The sequence below is a fragment of the Aedes albopictus genome, chromosome 1, assembly GCF_035046485.1.
Source record: "Aedes albopictus strain Foshan chromosome 1, AalbF5, whole genome shotgun sequence".
In the NCBI taxonomy this organism is placed as follows: Eukaryota; Metazoa; Arthropoda; class Insecta; order Diptera; family Culicidae; genus Aedes; species Aedes albopictus.
Window position 1 is genome coordinate 331,707,638 of NC_085136.1, and position 17,938 is coordinate 331,725,575.

Consider the following 17,938-nt stretch of genomic DNA (forward strand, 5'->3'; position numbering starts at 1 on the left):
ATTATAGGAAAATCGATTTTTTTTAGAATTGTTTGTCATAGATTTCCTATTGGCGAATTCCTAAACAAAAATCTCAATGAATACTTTGAGAATCTCAAGGATTAGCGTCTGTCAAATTCTCTGAAAGAAACTCTTCAAATATTTCAGGCTTTTTTGTTTCTGCAGAACATCCTTCAGAAATTTCTCCAAGCAGAAGCTTAGGGATATTTGTGTACAAATTCCTTCTGAAATTGCATAAATTTGTCTGATAATTCCTCTCTAGAGGAATATTCAGGGGTTCTTCCAAAAATTTCTTCAGAAGATCCTCCAGGGATCCCTCAGACACTAATACCTTTCTTTGCCATTTCTGCCATTTTTTTTTTAGAAATTCCTCTATGGATTTTCCAGGAATCCCTCCAGTAGTTTCCCACACATTTTTTTTTGAAATTCCTAACAGAGTTCCTCCGGAAGGCTGGCAGTCCAAAAATTTGGTCGAATTTCTCAAAGATATTTTGGAGAAATCCTAAATTTCTGAAAGAACTTCTGAAGGAACTTCCATAGAAATTTTAGAATGTAACAGTAAGCAACAGATGCTAACTGAGGAATTATAGAAATTCCTAACAAATGTATTTGATTAAATTCCCAAAATAATCCGTGATGAAATTACTGGAGTTATCCTTGGAGTTATGCAAAATTCTCTGGATGATATCTTACCGGATTTTCGGAATGGCTCTGACGTACTTCTTGGACACAATCATGCAATCCCAAAGAGCAGTTTCTTAACAATTCTTTCTGAAGAAATATCTGAATGATTTTCTGTATGAATTTCAGAAGAAGTTTTCTGAACGAATTTCTAAAGGAATCTCTGGATAATTCTCTGAAGAAACCGCTGGAAGAATTTATGAAAATAAAATCTTAAAAAGCCCTGGATAAAAGTCCGATGATTTTTTAAATCGAATCCCTAGCACAAATTTGAGAGTTTTTCCTGGTGGAGTTTCAGAGGAAACCCATTGAAATCTACCTTGAAGAGTTCTTGGAGTAATTTCTGGAAAAATGCATGGGGGAATATCTGAAGGAAGCCCTGGAGAAGTTTTTTTTTAAAGAAACTCTGGAAGAATGCATAAAAAAACGATGGAAGAGTTCCTCAAAGAAACCTTGGTAGGTCTTAAGACCGAATTCCTACAGTAATTTCTGAAGGAATTCATGATTTATTAGCGGAAAAATCCATAGAAGATTTCCTTGGACTAGGAATTCTTGAATTGGTGGGAATCTCATTAGGGGTTTTTGAAGAAATCTCCAAGGAAATTTCTAAAAGAATCCTCGGAAGAATTGCTGAAGGAACATTTATAGAAACTCTGTTACGTCTGTTCAAGATTTTGTAAAGAAAAATTCCCGCATTGATTCCTGAAAAAAAAATCTATGGAGGAATTAATGAGGAGACAAATTTTACGCCACCTCGTCTTCGGAGTTGGCTGTACCCTCTCAGAATCAAATGAAACTTTATGGGTATAAATACTTTGCATTTTAAAAGCAACTTTCCATACTTTGTCAATTTATCTTTCTATTGTCTTACTAAAAAAAAAGAAATCGGGAATTTAGAATTGAGCATTTTTTGAAAATTAATTTAAAAATCAATTTTTGTTTTTTAAATTTTTGCATGGAAGTTTGGACAATTTGGCAAAAGTTCCCCACTTTTTTCTGGGTCTTGCAATTTTTGAACTACACTGATTTAAAAAAATCGATCAAAAAACTTGTCAAATGTTAGTGTGATGAATTAAAAAAATACAATGTATTCAAAGTTGCTTCAAATTGCTAAGACTTCATACCCACAAAGTTTCATTTGATTTTGAGAGAGTGCTGCCAGCCACTGGATGAGTTGGCGTGAAATCACTCAGAAAACCCATAGAGACTTTTACATAGGAGTTTTTGGATGATTCGCTTTCGAAAATTCCGAAAGAAAAATCTAGAGGAAATTCTGAAATGATGCATGGAACATATTCCAAATAATTAAAAAAAAAAGTTTGTGGAAGACTTTCCGAAAAGAACTTTTGGAGAATTTTTCAATGGAATCCATGGAGCAATATCGGAAGGAATCCAGCGAAGGTTTCATAAAATGCTCTCAATTTAATTTCTGAAGTAATCTTCGGAAATCTCTGGAGAAATTCTAAAGGAAACTAAAAACTTCCAAGGGAATCGATGGAATAATTCCTGAAAGATTTCAAAAAGAAATTTTCGAAGACATTTCTGTCACTTTTTTTTAATTAACCGGAAGATTTGCAGAAGAAACCGCTGAAGGAATTTCTGAAGATACTCCTGAAGGTGTTTTGAATGTTTTTTTTTTTTTTAATAAAACCTTCAATATATTATGGAGGAATCTCTCAAAGATTTTTTTAGGGAATCACTATAGGGATTCAGAGAAAATCAATTCAATTCCATAATTTTTTAAGCAACCCATGCAATATTTTCATAAACAGTATTTTAAGACATTTAGGAGGAAAAACGAATAAAAGATCTTTTAAAAAATATACCCAGGTAACCAATAAGCATTTAAATAAGCCGTATTTCTGTTTAATATGTGCATTCGATCTGCTTACTGTCGTATCATAGCAGTTCGACTGCTAAACTGTCCTATATTAGCAATAGAAATGCTATTTAAAATCTGACAGCAGTTGTGTAGCAATTCAAATGCACGGTATATTTTGGTTAACAAGCAGCATAACTGCTACTTTATTGCTATAAAATTGCTAAGTGAGATGAGTGATGCTAAACCCACAACACTTTTCCACTTTGTAGTTAACGTTCCAGAATTGTTCAATTAATTAAATTTCCATTAATTGTTCGGCTGTAGAAGCCATTATTATTTGCATACCCTGTCTTTTATGGGTAGCAACGAAAAATGAATAAAAAATACACGCTTTGGCAAATAAATCCCATGGTTAGTCTTCTATGCTCGATTTAATTATCAGCACATGCCGATCCCATGCATAGCGAAACGATTGCCGGTGTATTTGTCAAGCCTTAAATAGGTCAAAAATCCAACGCACATTATCTAATCATCTATAGCTTACCCTGTAACGCGGCTCAGCACCATCGTCAACCCAAGGATCGAGGGATCAAATCCCAATTTCGCCGAAATCAGCAAAAAATCAACAACAGCAATTCAAAACGTGCCCCGCAAGCCTCAAAAATTGCACAGGAGAGTGAGGATAAAAATAGAAGAGAAAGATGCCGTAAAATGGGCAGGGGGAATATTTTTGTTTTTGTATGTGACAATCTGGGGGATAGGAAAAATAAGCATTTAATCAGCCGTATATTGGGCCAAAACCTGCATTTAATTAGCACTTATGGCGCATATACGGCAAACTAGCATTTAATGACCTGCTGTAAAGGTGCATATAGTGCCGAATTAATGCCATTTTAACTGCTTATTGGTTACCTGGCTATAGAAATCCGAAAATGATTTTTTTTAATAAATTCTATATATTTCAATGAAAAAAATCAAGAAATAATGGTTAGAAAAATTCGACCATCGTAGGCAAGTAGTCTAGGCAAATTTTAAGGCTGAAAGTTTACGTGATGAGTATTACTCTTCGTGTATTTTTCAAGTTCTCCAAATATGCTCAAACATTTTTGAAGATATCATGTCAATCCAACAAACGGTTTTCCTGTTATAATTTTTCGAAAAAGAATATGAGGCATTTTTCAAATTGAAAAATGGCATTTTTTCATGTTTTGGGCTAGAAATACGGGTAAAATCATCAGTATTTTCTTCATTTCATTGGTTCCTCATAAATGAGTATGATCTGATGATTCTAACAACAGGCGCTGAATCAAGCTCAAGTTTTATTGCTATCAATGGTTCACTTTGTCTTTATGATGCACCCAATAAGGGAGGACAATATTGGCGTATTAATCAAATGACCCTCTTGTGAGCAATATCAGTAGGCGTTGATATTCACTCTCCCTCATGCCGACTGCTGTTGCAAACAACCCGCTCCAAAATAGGACACTCGCCGCAAGATAAATCTACGCAAAACACGAAATGGGACTAACCACCTTCCGAACCCTAATGCAATGCGCAACCAGCAAAAAAAAAAAGACGCAACTCCCGAATGAATGCTTACAACGCAAAACAAAACCTCTCCCGAAGGCAATTTGCGGTTTCCATTCCCTTTTTCCCTTTCTGCTGTTACGTTGTTGCTACTCCCTCCCCAACCGGCGGAACAAACAACGAACAGATGCGATGACCACCGCACCCCGGGCGAACAAAGCAAACGCTTTTCTGATTGACCATTGAAATGGAGAAGGAAACTAATCTAACCGAATTGTCCTAATTACGATCCAATTCCGATCGAAGCGCGTACCGCTTCCGAACCTAGCCAAGCCCTGCCCCGCATCGCTTCGGATTACATTCCGCACAATTATTGCCAATCAACTTTTACGCAGAACAAGTTGCGCTGCTGCTGCGATAAATGGGATCGCAGGAACCTGCGAACGAGAACGAGACCCCGCGTGTTCACGCACTCGCGGTGAAACCAGTTCTGCATGGCCTACTATTTCGCGGACCGACGACCGGGAGATGCATAGCCGACGACGATGAGGCGACGTGTGACATACTTTGATTCCCGGTTCGGTGCAAAGACGCTTGCTGCAGCAATAGTTGCAGCAAGTACCTAGTGATGCACCTCAACCACCGGGCAACTCCCGGTCCAGGCCGCCGGCCCGGTAGCAGGTTTTTCTTTCACTGGATGACCTATTAATCCGAGGAAACGGGAAAGTTGACTGGGCGCATACTTGAACGTGTTGTACACGCCGATTGTATTTACTTAGGCACATTCTACCGTCCGTGGTGATACAACAAATTAACTTACTTTCGAATGGGCGTCTCTTTTTATTTCTGGGGTAATACGCGAAATGGGACAGAGCCTACCTCACTGCTTGCATCCTTAACCTTACTCATCGAAGGAGTTGGTTAGCTCCGATCGTCTGCCACGTTGACGAATTTATTTCTTCCGTTACCTTGATTTCCTGCGCAATTTATGTGTCCGTCGAAGTGCTATTTCCACCTTTCTATAGCCTCACTTTAAACCTGTCAAGGTCTGCAAGGTTCCGTGCAAATTATTGAAGATCCTACTAAGGTGGAAGAGGAACGTGATGGTTCGATATGGTCTACCAAGACCTATGAGGTCTCAAAGACTCCTGATGGTCTATGAAGACCGCAATGGCTTATGAACGTGAAATCCGATTAGGTCAACTGAGATACTCAAAATTGCGCGAAGTTTTATGAAGTTATGATACTCGGAGGATAATAAAACATCCTGTCAATCTCCCACAGTTTCGAAATCTACGAACAACAAGTGCGAGCATTTTCTTTACGAGAAATTCCCGGACCGACCGGGAATAGATGCAGTCACCCTCGCATCTCTCTCTATCTTTCTTCTTAGCGTAACGTCCTCATTGGGACAAAGCCTGCTTCCCAGCTTAGTGTTCTATGAGCACTTCCACAGTTATTAACTGAGAGCTTCCTCTGTCAATGACCATTTTGCATGTGTATATCGTGTGGCAGGCACGAAGATACTCTATACCCAAGGAAGTCAAGGAAATTTCCTTTACGAAAAGATCCTGGACCGACCGGAAATCGAACCCGTCACCCTCAGCATGGTCATGCTGAATACCCGTGCGTCTACCGCCTCGGCTATATGGACCCTAGTCACCCTCGCATATCCAATTTTAATAACCAACAGCTCTTCTATCGATTCCTTCAAAAGTTCAGATTTCTATTTGCAGAAATGCTTTCTGAAACTTTTGCTGGAGTTCCACTTCAGGAATTTTTCTGCATACTCCTCCAGTGTTCTTTCAGGAACTTCTCCGAGGATTCCTTCAGGCATTTTTCCAGATTTTTTTTCTAGAAAATTATCAAGAAATGTTTCTTGCAGTTCCTCCACAGGGTTTCCCAGAAAATCATCAGATAATCCTCCATGGGTATATATTGAGATCTTCCTTCTGGGGTTCTTTCATAAATTTACCTCAGGGAACCTTCAGAAATTTCTTCAGAGATTCTTTCAGGAATTCCTCAGAATTCAGGAACTCAGAAATCACATCAGGATTTACAGGGGCGGGCCAAAATGTTTGGGGTAGGCAACTTTTTTTTCTCTCACAAAAAAGTTCAACATGCTGTAACTTTTCACAGAGTGCATCAAAAATTCTCAAATTTGGACTGTTTGTCAGCCTATTATACGTGCAGCATTGGTACAAATTTGAGCTTGATTGGTTAATCTGTCGCGAAGCTAGAGCCGTTCTCGTAAAACACTATTTTTAGACAACTAATTTTTGAGCTGTCATATCTCGGAGAACAGTGAACCGAATTGAATGAAATTTTGAGCGATTATTAACAATATATTAATGCTTGAAAATGCTTCAAAACATAGGTACTTTTCAAACGTTGAAAAAGGTTATGATGGATTGACATTTTAAGGATCTTTCTCGAAAAAGTGTAAATTTTTCACATCTATGTCATTAAATTTATTTTTTTATATCCACATATAATAGGTTGACAAACAGCCAAATTTGAGAATTTTTGATGCACTCTGTGAAAAGTTACAGCATGTTGAACTTTTTTGTGAGAGAAAAAAAAGTTGCCTATCCCAAACATTTTGACCATCCCCTATATTTCGTGGCTTTTCTCCATGAATAACTCAGAATTTCAGAAATCCCTTTGGAATTACTGTGGATCATTCTCCAGTTTCCCAGGCATTCCTTCAGAGATTCCTTCCAAATATTCAATTTCTTTAAAAATTTCTTTTGGTGATTACTTTAATTCTTTGAGTTTTGTTTTAAATTTCTGCTGCTAAATTTTCCACCAAAAATTCCAGTAGGAATTACTTCAGAAATTGCTACAGGGATTTTTGTGCACTAAAGACTGGACTCGAAAAAAATGAGACACGCAAAATAATGTATAACTTTTAAGTGCGTTCACAAAAACAGCTGATTTTTTAACCAGGAATAGCATATTATGTGTAGTTAATACCCCAAAAATATAATCAAAAGCGGTTCAGTATTGGCGCAAATATGGCCGATACAATAAAATGTGATTTTGGAAATCTTGGGTTTCTAGGGTATCGCGCCACTTGGGCGGTGGCTTCTATATTCGTCTGTTTCCCACTATAACTCAGTCCATTTTGTACCAATTGACTTGAAATGTTGTACACGGGTAGATACTATACCTATCTCACCACATTCCAAAAGTTGTGTCAATTGGTTCAAATTTGACTGAGTTATAGTGGAAAACAGACGAATATAGAAGCCACCGCCCAAGTGGCGCGATTCCCTATTTCAAAAATTGTTTAGGCTATAATTTTGTTGTTAGCTCATCAAAACGGCTGAAAATTTGACTGTAAGTTTTCCAAGTGAGGCATAATAAGTGGTGAAAATTTCATCATAGGTTTAGTACTTTTTTTAAAACAATTACAACAAAAAAACTGGATTTTCAAATTTTAGGCACTTTTTCACATTTTAAAGTCAGGGTGCAATATTTTGACTGTAGAATTAGCAACATTATCCCGCATTTGATGAAACTTTGGCAGTGTAAATTTTTTGTGTTGAACTTTTTTCAGTGAAAATTTCAGCCATTTTGGTTGAACATTTTAAAAGTTAGAGCAGTTTGAGTGTCACTATACCAAAAACCACATTTGCTTATTGCGACATAGTGCTACATATATGGCTATAACTTTTTAACGGTTAGATCAAATTGAATGAAATTTTGAGGCAATAGTTATACATACATACATTTTGAACAGAAAAATTTTCATTGAAATCGGTTCAGTATTTTAAGCTCTACAATTTTAGGTAAAAAATAATAATATTTTTTAAAGTGTTCGTTCGCCCAAGATTCTCAAATGGTAAGTCTCTTGTTTCGACGATATCTCCGCAAACACTTAACCGTTTTTGATGAAATTTTTATGGTATTAGTAACACATAATGTACTATTCCTGGTCATAAAATCAGCGATTTTTGTACACGCAATCAAAAGTTATACATTATTATTTGTGTCTCATTTTTTTCGAGTCCAGTCTTTAATACCTTTTAAACATTGTGCAAGAATTTCTTACAAAAATTCCTCCAGAAGTATCTCTTGGAGTTCTTTCTTCCAGGATTTGCTTCAGAACAACCTTCAGGGATTACTTTAGAAACTTATTTAGAGATTTATTCGAGAATTCCTCCAGTACCTTTTGTTTGAAATTTCTGCATGGATTCCCGCAGAATTTTTTTCAAGAATTCTTCAGAAATTCCTCAAGGGCATCCTTACGAAATCTGTTGATAAAATTTCTCAGAAACTTGTGCAATTTTTTTTCGATTTCTCCAAAAGATTCTCATAAAATTCTTCTAGGAATTTCTCCAAAGTCCTCTGAAGCATTAGTTTCTCCAGATTTTCCCCAGGAATTCCTCCAGGAACTTCTCCAATGATAACTTCAGAAACTGCTACCGCGAGCTTTATTGAAGAATCTCTTCAAGAAATAATCAAGAATTTCTACTTGGAATCTCCAAGGATTCCTTCAAAAGTTTCTTAAAACAACCGCGAAAAAGTAGCTTCAGTATTTTTATGTGATTTTATAAAGTAGTTATGCAAACATTCGTGGAGGAATATCTAAAACAATTCCAGGAGATTTTTTTTGAAGGAACTGCATGAGAAATTCTTCAGTAAACCATGGCGAAATTCTTGGAGGAACTCTTGTTAGAATTTACTTAAAAATCGCCGTAAAATATTTGAAAATTCTGAGGAAAAAAACTTCGCTAAAAATTCAGAGGAAATCATTTGATTTATGAAGAAATACTTAAACTGTTGAAGGAGTCTCTGGAGACATTTCTAAAGGAATTTCTAAACGAGTTTTAGAAAAAATCCATGGAGAAAATTTTCAAAAGAAAACCCTGGAGATATTCAAAAATAATCGCTGGAGAAATATCTTAAGCAATACCAGGAAAATTCCCGAAGAAATCCAAGAAGAATTCTTGGAAAAACTCCTATAGAAATCCTTGGTGGATATTTTATAAATAAGAATTGATTAAAAAATATTTAGTAATATTCCTGAAAAAAATCCCTTACAGAAGTTCGTGGAAGATTTTCTGAAAGAATGTCTGGAGGAATTCGTGTACTTTTTTGTTTAATGAATCTGAAGTAGAATTTCTGAAATACTACTTAAACTTTTATAAAAATTTCTAGTAAAACCTCATGAGAAATTTCCTAATGAATTTTTCTTGAAGTTCCAATAAAATATTTATGAAGAATTTTCTGAATTTCTTAAAAAATACGAGGAAAAATTCCAAAAGGTATCCTTCGCAGTGATCCTGGAGGAATTTCTGAGCAACTGCACGGAAGAATGCCCGAAGCAACTCTTGAAGGAATCTCTGCATGAATTTCTGCAGTGTCTCCGAAGGAATATTTGCTCTATACCAGGAGGAATTACATTAAAGAAACACGGAAGAACTTCAGGATGAATTCTTGGATTGGTTGATTGATTTGTCTTCATTAAAATGAATTCTTGGAGACATTCCTTAAAGAAATCCTTATTGAAGAACCCTGAACGAGTTTTTGTAGAAACCGATGGAGGAACTACTGAAAGAATCCTCGGATTGCATACTTTATAAAAGGAATTCCTGGAGTTATTTGTGATGAGGGATTCAGCAAAGTGTGACAACCTAAGCACAAATTCCAGAAGTGGAAGGGGTTGAATATGGACAACTTTTGCGTGACCCAACCTAAGCAATTAATGGAGCCATTGCTGAAGTCTCTCTAAAAAAGTTTTGAAAAAAATATGGTGGACTTTGAAGAATACCTAAAACATATTTCTGAGAATATTTTTGGGAGATTATTTTTAAAGAAATCCATAGAGCCATTTGTGAAAGAATTCTGAACTCTTGATTTTCCGAAAAAAAAAAACACTGTAAGGAGGTCAAGAATCCGTTTACTGTTTTCTGAAAAAAATCCCCAGAGAAATTGCTGGAATAATCCGTGGAGCAATTTTTTAAGCCTGAAAAGTTTTCTAGAAGAACTCTTGGTAATGTTTCTGTTGGTTCCTGTAGAGGAATTTCTGATGAAATATATTAGGGTAAATCTCGCTGAGACCGGCCCACTGTTTACACCTTGTCTCAAAAAATGTTTAAGATGCCGATTTTCTGAAAGTCCTCGCTAAAAAAGTAAGGAAAATGCATTTGGTTACTCAAATTGATGGACCCCTCGTTAGTTACAGTGACCGGCACAAAAAAGATCCACCATATAGTGTTTTCAGTTTCTAGTAAAAACTACATGCAAAAATGATAAAATATATTTTTCAATGAATGCATTACATCCATTTTACATTGTTTTAGTAATCTGTGTTGAAAAATATTTGGTTTTTGAGGAATAAAAATGATTTCTGATGATATTGGGGAAATTGTTTAAAAATTGGGTATGACAGAAAAAAAGATCCACTTGGCAATTAATTCTGAAACTTCAAGATTTCGCCAAATTTTCACACGTTTTGCTTCTTGGTTTATAATGTTGTGATGTTTTTGGCATGTGAAATTTATTTTGACATGAGTTTCATCAACATTAGGGTGATATGGAGCGCTTTTAATCTACAATACAACAATAATTCAACTTGCAGACATACATGACCCATATAGCCGAGGCGGTAAACGCACTGGTATTCAGCATGACCATGCTGAGGGTGACGGGTTCTATTCCCGCTCGGTCCAGGATCTTTTCGTAAAGGAAATTTCCTTGACTTCCTTGGGCATAGAGTATCTTCGTGCCTGCCACACGATATACGCATGCAAAATGGTCATTGGCAGAGGAAGCTCTCAGTTAATAACTGTGGAAGTGCTCATAGAACACTAAGCTGAGATGCAGGCTTTGTCCCAATGAGGACGTTACGCCAAGAAGAGAGAGAGAGATGCATATAAAAATGAATTTCTGTCTGTCTGTCTGTCTGACTGACCTTTATGGGTTCGAAAACTACTGAACCGATCGGTGTGAAATTTTGTGTGTGGGTATTTTTGGAGCCAGGGGAGGTTCTTAGCTAGATGTGAGACCTCTCCGGTCTCTGGAACGGGGGGCTCCCATACAGATGACTATGTGGGAGACGTCCCTATACAGCTGCATGTCAAAAAACATAGTAGGCAGGCAGTACGACGTTTGCCGGGACAGCTAGTATTAAATAAAAATTGTGCTGCTGACAAAAAAACTCAAGATGTTTTTGTTGGAATTTCTGAGGTAGGTGTTACTGAAGTTCTTGAGGACAACAATTTTTGCAGTTACAATGCAGAAAAAAGACATACATTTTCAACAATCCTGAAATAACGATCGTGTCAGCAGCTTTGCACAAAGCCAGACTCCAGGAAAACACAAAAAAATGTTCCTGGACCCTTCGCAAAGTTTGAGTACAAATTCTCTAAATTTTATTTCAAGGTTCAAGAATTTTTTTTCATGAAAATTCTCGTTTTATTGTTTTTTTTTTCTGGAGAATAACACTAGTTTACAGCATTTTTGAACTCGGTAAGCTGATGATCGTTTTTGGTGTAGAATCATGCCCTGAGTTCGAAAACGCGAAGGAAAAAAATTACAGTAGAGCGGATTTTTTTTCGACTTTCCATACAAGGGTGATGATTTGAAATCGATTTTTGTTCTATTTTTAAGCAACGTCACTCACTTCACACATCTCATTCTTCGTAATCAATGCTCCGATTGAGCTGAATTTTTTACTGTAATTCGCCTACATATGATATGTCAAATAAACGTCAAGAAAGAATTTTTAGATTGTTTTTGTCTTATTGAAAAAAATATATTTCTTCATATATTTTTGGAAATTTGGCTAAATTTTAAGGAGATCGTCCCTAAAACTCGCCAATATCTTGAATTTCATCAATCTGACGCAAAACCTGCATTCAAATGATCGAATGGTATTGTATCCAGCTTTTAATTTATGGAAATTGATTTGAAATTGGTTGAACAAAACGCAAGATATTTGAATTTTAGTAAATTAGATATTTTTAAAAGTTGTAAAACTCGATATTGAGCTAAAACTCAAAAACTGCTCTACTTAATTTTTTTTGAAGCACGGTTTGGAAATCAGTGCTAAATTGTGCTTAAAAAATTTTGGTCGCTGACCGAAGTTCACGACTTTCGTTTTATTTTGTAAACTAGTGTAATTATTGGAGAAGCTAGAGAGGTACTTATCGCAGATGTCGAACAATGAATGTATTCATATCTTTCATAAATTAAAACAAAAAAAATAACTATTTCGGGAATATTTCAAATATTTTTCAAAACTTTTAGTCCAGAGCATCAGCTAGATTTATACCGTTACATTTCTACTAGAATGTCTTTTTTGAATAAGAAAACCTTTAAGAAGTTCATGCTTTATTTTGAGCGGTATTCAAGGAACTCTTCCGGGATTTTGGTTGGCAATTATCCAGGAATAGAATGTACCACTACATTATTAGGCTGTACAATCCATGGTCAAAAAGTCAAGATGCTGTACTCTAGAATGAAAGACTTTGAAGCAGTTTTGTAAAACATTTCGATTTTCTAAAAAAAATCATTTGAAGGCTCCACCATGGCGAATTCTGAAAAATTTCTGTTTTATTATTAAATTTCACAAAAAAATAAGTATGCCTACTAATAAAACTTAAATAAATTCCCTGAGTTTTTCAGGATTTCCCACCAAATGGCTGAATTTTCAAATATTTTTTTTTGCAAAACTGCTTCGAAAATAATACAAAAGTCGGTAAAGGCATATTTTTTTCCCAGAGTTTTTTTTTTGTCGATTGCAGGAAATAGCTCTGATATTTCCACCGAAAATTTCTTTTGAAGGGGAATGACACATACACTCTCTGAAGAATCAGTACAACATTCAGGCGTCCAATCAGTAATTCCACAAACTATATGGCGACGATTTTTTTTGCGCAGTTTCCAAACTGGACTTGTATGTCCATTCTTTGTGTGCTGCTGGTGCAATAATGTTGGATTTCAATGAAAATTCCACGAAAAACTGTTAAACAATACTTCTTAAGAATTTCTTAGGAATTTCTTCAGAGATTTTTTCATAAATTTTATTGCAAATCTATTCAGAATTCATTCGGAAATCCCATTGTGAAAGTCTCCCAAAGTTCTTCCGATGATAACCTTGAATTCTTTCCCAGACTTCTAAAGCAATTCCTACTTTAACTTTTTTTCTGCATTTTCTCACAGAATTACTGCCATGAGTTCTTCCTTGAATTCATCCGAGGTTTTCACCAGAATTGTGTCAGCGATTTTGCAAGTGTTGTTTCTGAGAGTTGTTTCCGGGATTTCTGCCATTGGTTTTCGCTAGATTCCTCCTGGAGATCCTTCAGGGGTTTTCCTTAGTGGTTTTCCGAAATAGCTCTCTAACAGTTTTGCTTGGGATTTTAAGGAGATTCTCGCAGAAGTTTTTTACAGATAATTTATATCTTGGATTTTCTCTCCAGATTTGTTCTATAGATTTACTGAGTTTTTTTTTCGCAAGATTTCACCTGGATTCCTTCCGATTTTCTTCAGAAATTTCGTGAATTATCCCAGGAGACATTTCGACAAGCAAAAACTCCTAATTAAATACCTGCAAGAAGTTGTAGAGCAACCTGAAAGAAATCGCAATAATCTCAGAAGTATCACTGCAGGACATCCTGTTAGCAACCACGAGAAAGCCTAGGAAAAGCTCTTAAAGCCACCAATCCGGAGAAAATCCTAATAGAAAGTCCAGGTGGAGTCTCGTAGCCGTGCGGTTAGGGTCACCAAGCTTCTAATCGCACCATGCTATGGGGTGAGGGTTCGATTCCCGCTCCGGGCGATGAAACTTCTCGTGAGAATAGTCTCTTCTCCGTATCCACTGGTACATGCTCCGTGTGTCCCTTGCCTAGTGTATAGTTTCATTCAGTCTGTACAGCCTCTGGCTGAAGACGGTGTCCGCGTCTTTTTTTTTTTAACGTCTGAGAGACCAAGAGCAGCAACAACACCGGAAGCAGTCTTCTAAACGAACCGGAAGAATCTTCAAAAGAAAACCCGCGAGAACCTTTCGCGCGAATATTCTGACTGAATCTCCTGTAGAAATCCCGGGAGAAACTTTTGAAGAAAGGCCCTCTGTCACGCTTTTTCGTATACTCAATACATGGAGTGTCACACTTTCTCAGACCCCCCTCCCCCCTAAACGAAAGACGCTATATTTGAATGACCCCAAAGCTCATGAAAAATGTTTGAACAAGTTATTAGAAACACTATGGAAGAAAATCCGGGAAGAGCTCTTGCAGGAGATTCGTAAAATTATTCCTGGAAAAGTAGCAATCCCTGAAATAACTCCTGTAGAAACTCTTGGAGTAATCCCAGAAAGATGTCATGTGGAAGTCCCAAAAAAAGCTCCAAAAGGAATCGCTGAAAGCTTTTAAGAGTAACCCCGAGAAACCATAGGAGAAATTCCGCGACAACATCTGAGAAATGTTCTGAGAGAAATACTCGTGATGTGTAGAAGACATTCTGTTTTTCGTAATTTTTTTAACTTCTGAATTCTTTAAATATGTTTGCAACCATTAGGAATACTTGGAGGGCAAATAGTTGCGAAAACATTGTATTTATATTGATCGCAGAACCTTTTTTGTGCTGATGAAATGACGACATTTTGTGTATTTTTCATCCATATTTGCAAACATCTAATTTTGGTGATTTTATCCAACCTTAAGCTGGTTTGAGGTTCATTAAAAGGCTGATTTAAGGCTTAATATGCGCTTAGTAAACTTAGCAAACATTTGAATTTATTCAATTTGATTAGCAATTAAAAAAAAAACATTTTTTAAACTTATTTTCACCATTTGCGGATTTCCATTTCCAGAAGAGATGCTTCGGAATGTATAAATTAACTTATGGGAAAACTGGGAATCGAGCTCGGAACCCCTGATTAATAGTCACTCATCTTATCACATACACCACACACAAATGTATACATTTCCTCGGAAACGAGAGCAATGCTTGTTGTATCTGAATAACATCAAGAACATAAGTTGAACTAAATATGTATTGAGACTGAAGAAGCTATGTGGACTCTGCGAAAACACTGCTTGGGCCAGCTTTCAAAAAATATTTGATTAAAGGTTGAACAACAAATGATTAATTCTGCATATTGGTGTACGTTTCAAAGCTGGTTACAGAGATGACTAATATTCTATTCAACTTCATATTCAGCTATCTATGTATTGCTGATTACAGTGGTTGACTTCAGACCAATATTCAGCTGTCTTTGTATTCAGCCACTGCCACCATTAACCAACCAAAGTTCAGCTAATACTCTCACTGTTCAGCATTCATTGTTACTTGTGACTTTTATATGATATGTAGTACTATCAATATACGACCGCATTGGAAAAAAAAGTTGCGTCATTTCATTTGGTTTATTTTTTATTAGTATTTCTTGCTGATAACTGTGATAACTGCCATTGATGAGCATCTGCTAGAAATCCTTTATAGATTTTCAGAAAAATACTGCAGTCAGATTGGTAGCTATGGCTTACCAATCCGGATACGACGAGTTCGATTACCGTTCCAGTCGGGAAAATTTTCTCGACACCCTGGGCATAGTGCATCATTGCCCTTGCCTCACAATATACAGATTTTTGGCAAAGAAAGCCCTACAATTAATAACTGTGGAAATGCTCAAAGAACACCAAATTGAAGAGAGCCAGGTCAAGTTCCAGTGGGGACGTAAAGCCATGAAGAAGTAGAAGACAAAAAATCGTGAAAAAATCGATGTAGAAACGTTAGGCGAAGATTTGAAGGAATACGTTCATGGAGTTCAAATAGCTGGAATAATGTCTGATGAATTCATAAATTATTTTCTAGAACTATTCTTCGAACAATTAAGTCCTTGTGGAATTTAAAGAAAATATTCTGGAATTATTTCTACTGGAATTGTTTAAACATCCTTTAGGAATATTTGTGAGAGAATCCCAAAAGCAAGACTTTGAGCAAATCCAAAATAAAAGTTCTTATGAAAATCCATTCTGCGATTTCAAATGAAATGATATTGAGAGCCTTTTCAAAATATTCCCCAAACTTTTAGGATTCAACGACTTAAAACTCCAACTGCAGTTACAGTTCACCGTTCATCAGATACTCTGCTATGAAAGCTCATGCTAGAAATTCTTCCTGGAGAGTAGGTGAAAATAATTCAGGCATAGTGCATTTACTAACATGGGGATGTCTCTGGATATGGCACCAGGTTTTACTAATTTTGAAATTTTTATTTTCCAGAGCAGATCCTTTAGCACCACGGTTCCCAACATTGGCTCTCGCGACCCCCCAGTCTGTCGTCACTGCGCTTTTCGTAAAACAATCGGAGCGTGCCTGCAAGCGGTTGGGGGGTCGCGAAACGAAGGTTGGGAAGCTTTGCTTTAGCAGTTTTTTGAGGATTTTATAAAAATACTAGAAGAATAATAATTGATTTTATTTATAAATATTTTGTGCTAAAAACGAATCATATCTTCCTGCCTTCATACTACATATTTTTTTTTTAAGTTTCGGTAAGAGCTGATTTTTTTAAAATCTAACATTTTCCTAAATTGCTGCAATAACTTTCATGACAACTTAAATTATTTTTTTTTAAACTAAAAGTTTCGTTTTATTTGTCTTTTATCACAAAATTTAAATAAGAGCCGATTCGTGATAAAAGTGTGCTGAATTCCGCAAAAAAAATCTACTAAATTCAGTATCAGTTATAGATCTTAGAAGTTCTGGTATTTTATTTTCACAAATTTTTTAACAGATTCAAAAATATTGAATTTCGTTTTTCGCAATATTTACTAAGCAAAATCTCCAGATACTCTGTTGATTTTCTGTTTGGTTTTTATCTCACTATTTTGCCATTAATGCTTCTATAAGCGTCGATTTCGAACTTCTCAGAACTATTTTCCAGATATCACCAATGTTTTCTTTATTAGTCTTTTTCCAAGAGTAAAATGCCAGGTGTTACTTCATATTTTTTTTTTAAGAAAGTATATGCAATATTCTTCGGGAATTAAAAAAAAGCAAAATCAAAATCTGAAAAGTTTTGGGAACACCCAGCAACAGTTCTTCTGGCAGTGTTTCTAGTACCTTCTCTCAGAATCGTGTATTCTTATTTCATCATCAATCCATTCAGCATCACTGCATTTTGAGTTTTTTTTTAATTTCTTGTTTTTTTATTTAACTGCTTTTTTGAAAGGGTTAGAAATTTGATGATTCAATACCGGCACATGAGAGAGTAATTACATGCTAGGCTCTAAAAATAAACAACATTTTTGATAAATAAATAAATTATTAAGTTCATAAATGTGTCAACATTAGCCATCATCAAATGATTTTCGATCAATAAAGTTCAACATAAAAATAAATAAATAAAAAGTGGAGTATACCTGGTGTGATGGTAAAAGCATGTCAACATCACACCAAGGATCTGGGATCGGATTCCACTACCAACAAATTTACAAAATGTAAATTCTTCCTCTGGGAGGAAAGTATAGCGCAAGTCCCGAGATGAACCAGCCCCGGGTTGAAAATTTCGTAAATAAAGAAAAAAAAATAAAAAAAAAATCAAGAAAACATGTGAAACACATTTTTATAAGAAATTCCAGAATAATTATAAATCGTTATAAATCCAAACATATATAAATAATACATAGATAGTTAGTGACAAAAATCTGGCACTTTTTGAGAAATCAAAAACAAAATTAATTACAGGAATGAAATTATGGACTTTCAGAAGTTTAAAAATCTGCATCCCTGTATATTTTTTTTTGTTTATATTTTAATGTGTATTTTAACATCACGCTAATTCTACACTAGCATCCCTGTATATGTAAACTTCTTAAATAAAAATATTTATAAATAACTTCAGTAGATAAAAGTACTGTGGTACATAGATCTGTCCAATATGTCACTTACCTT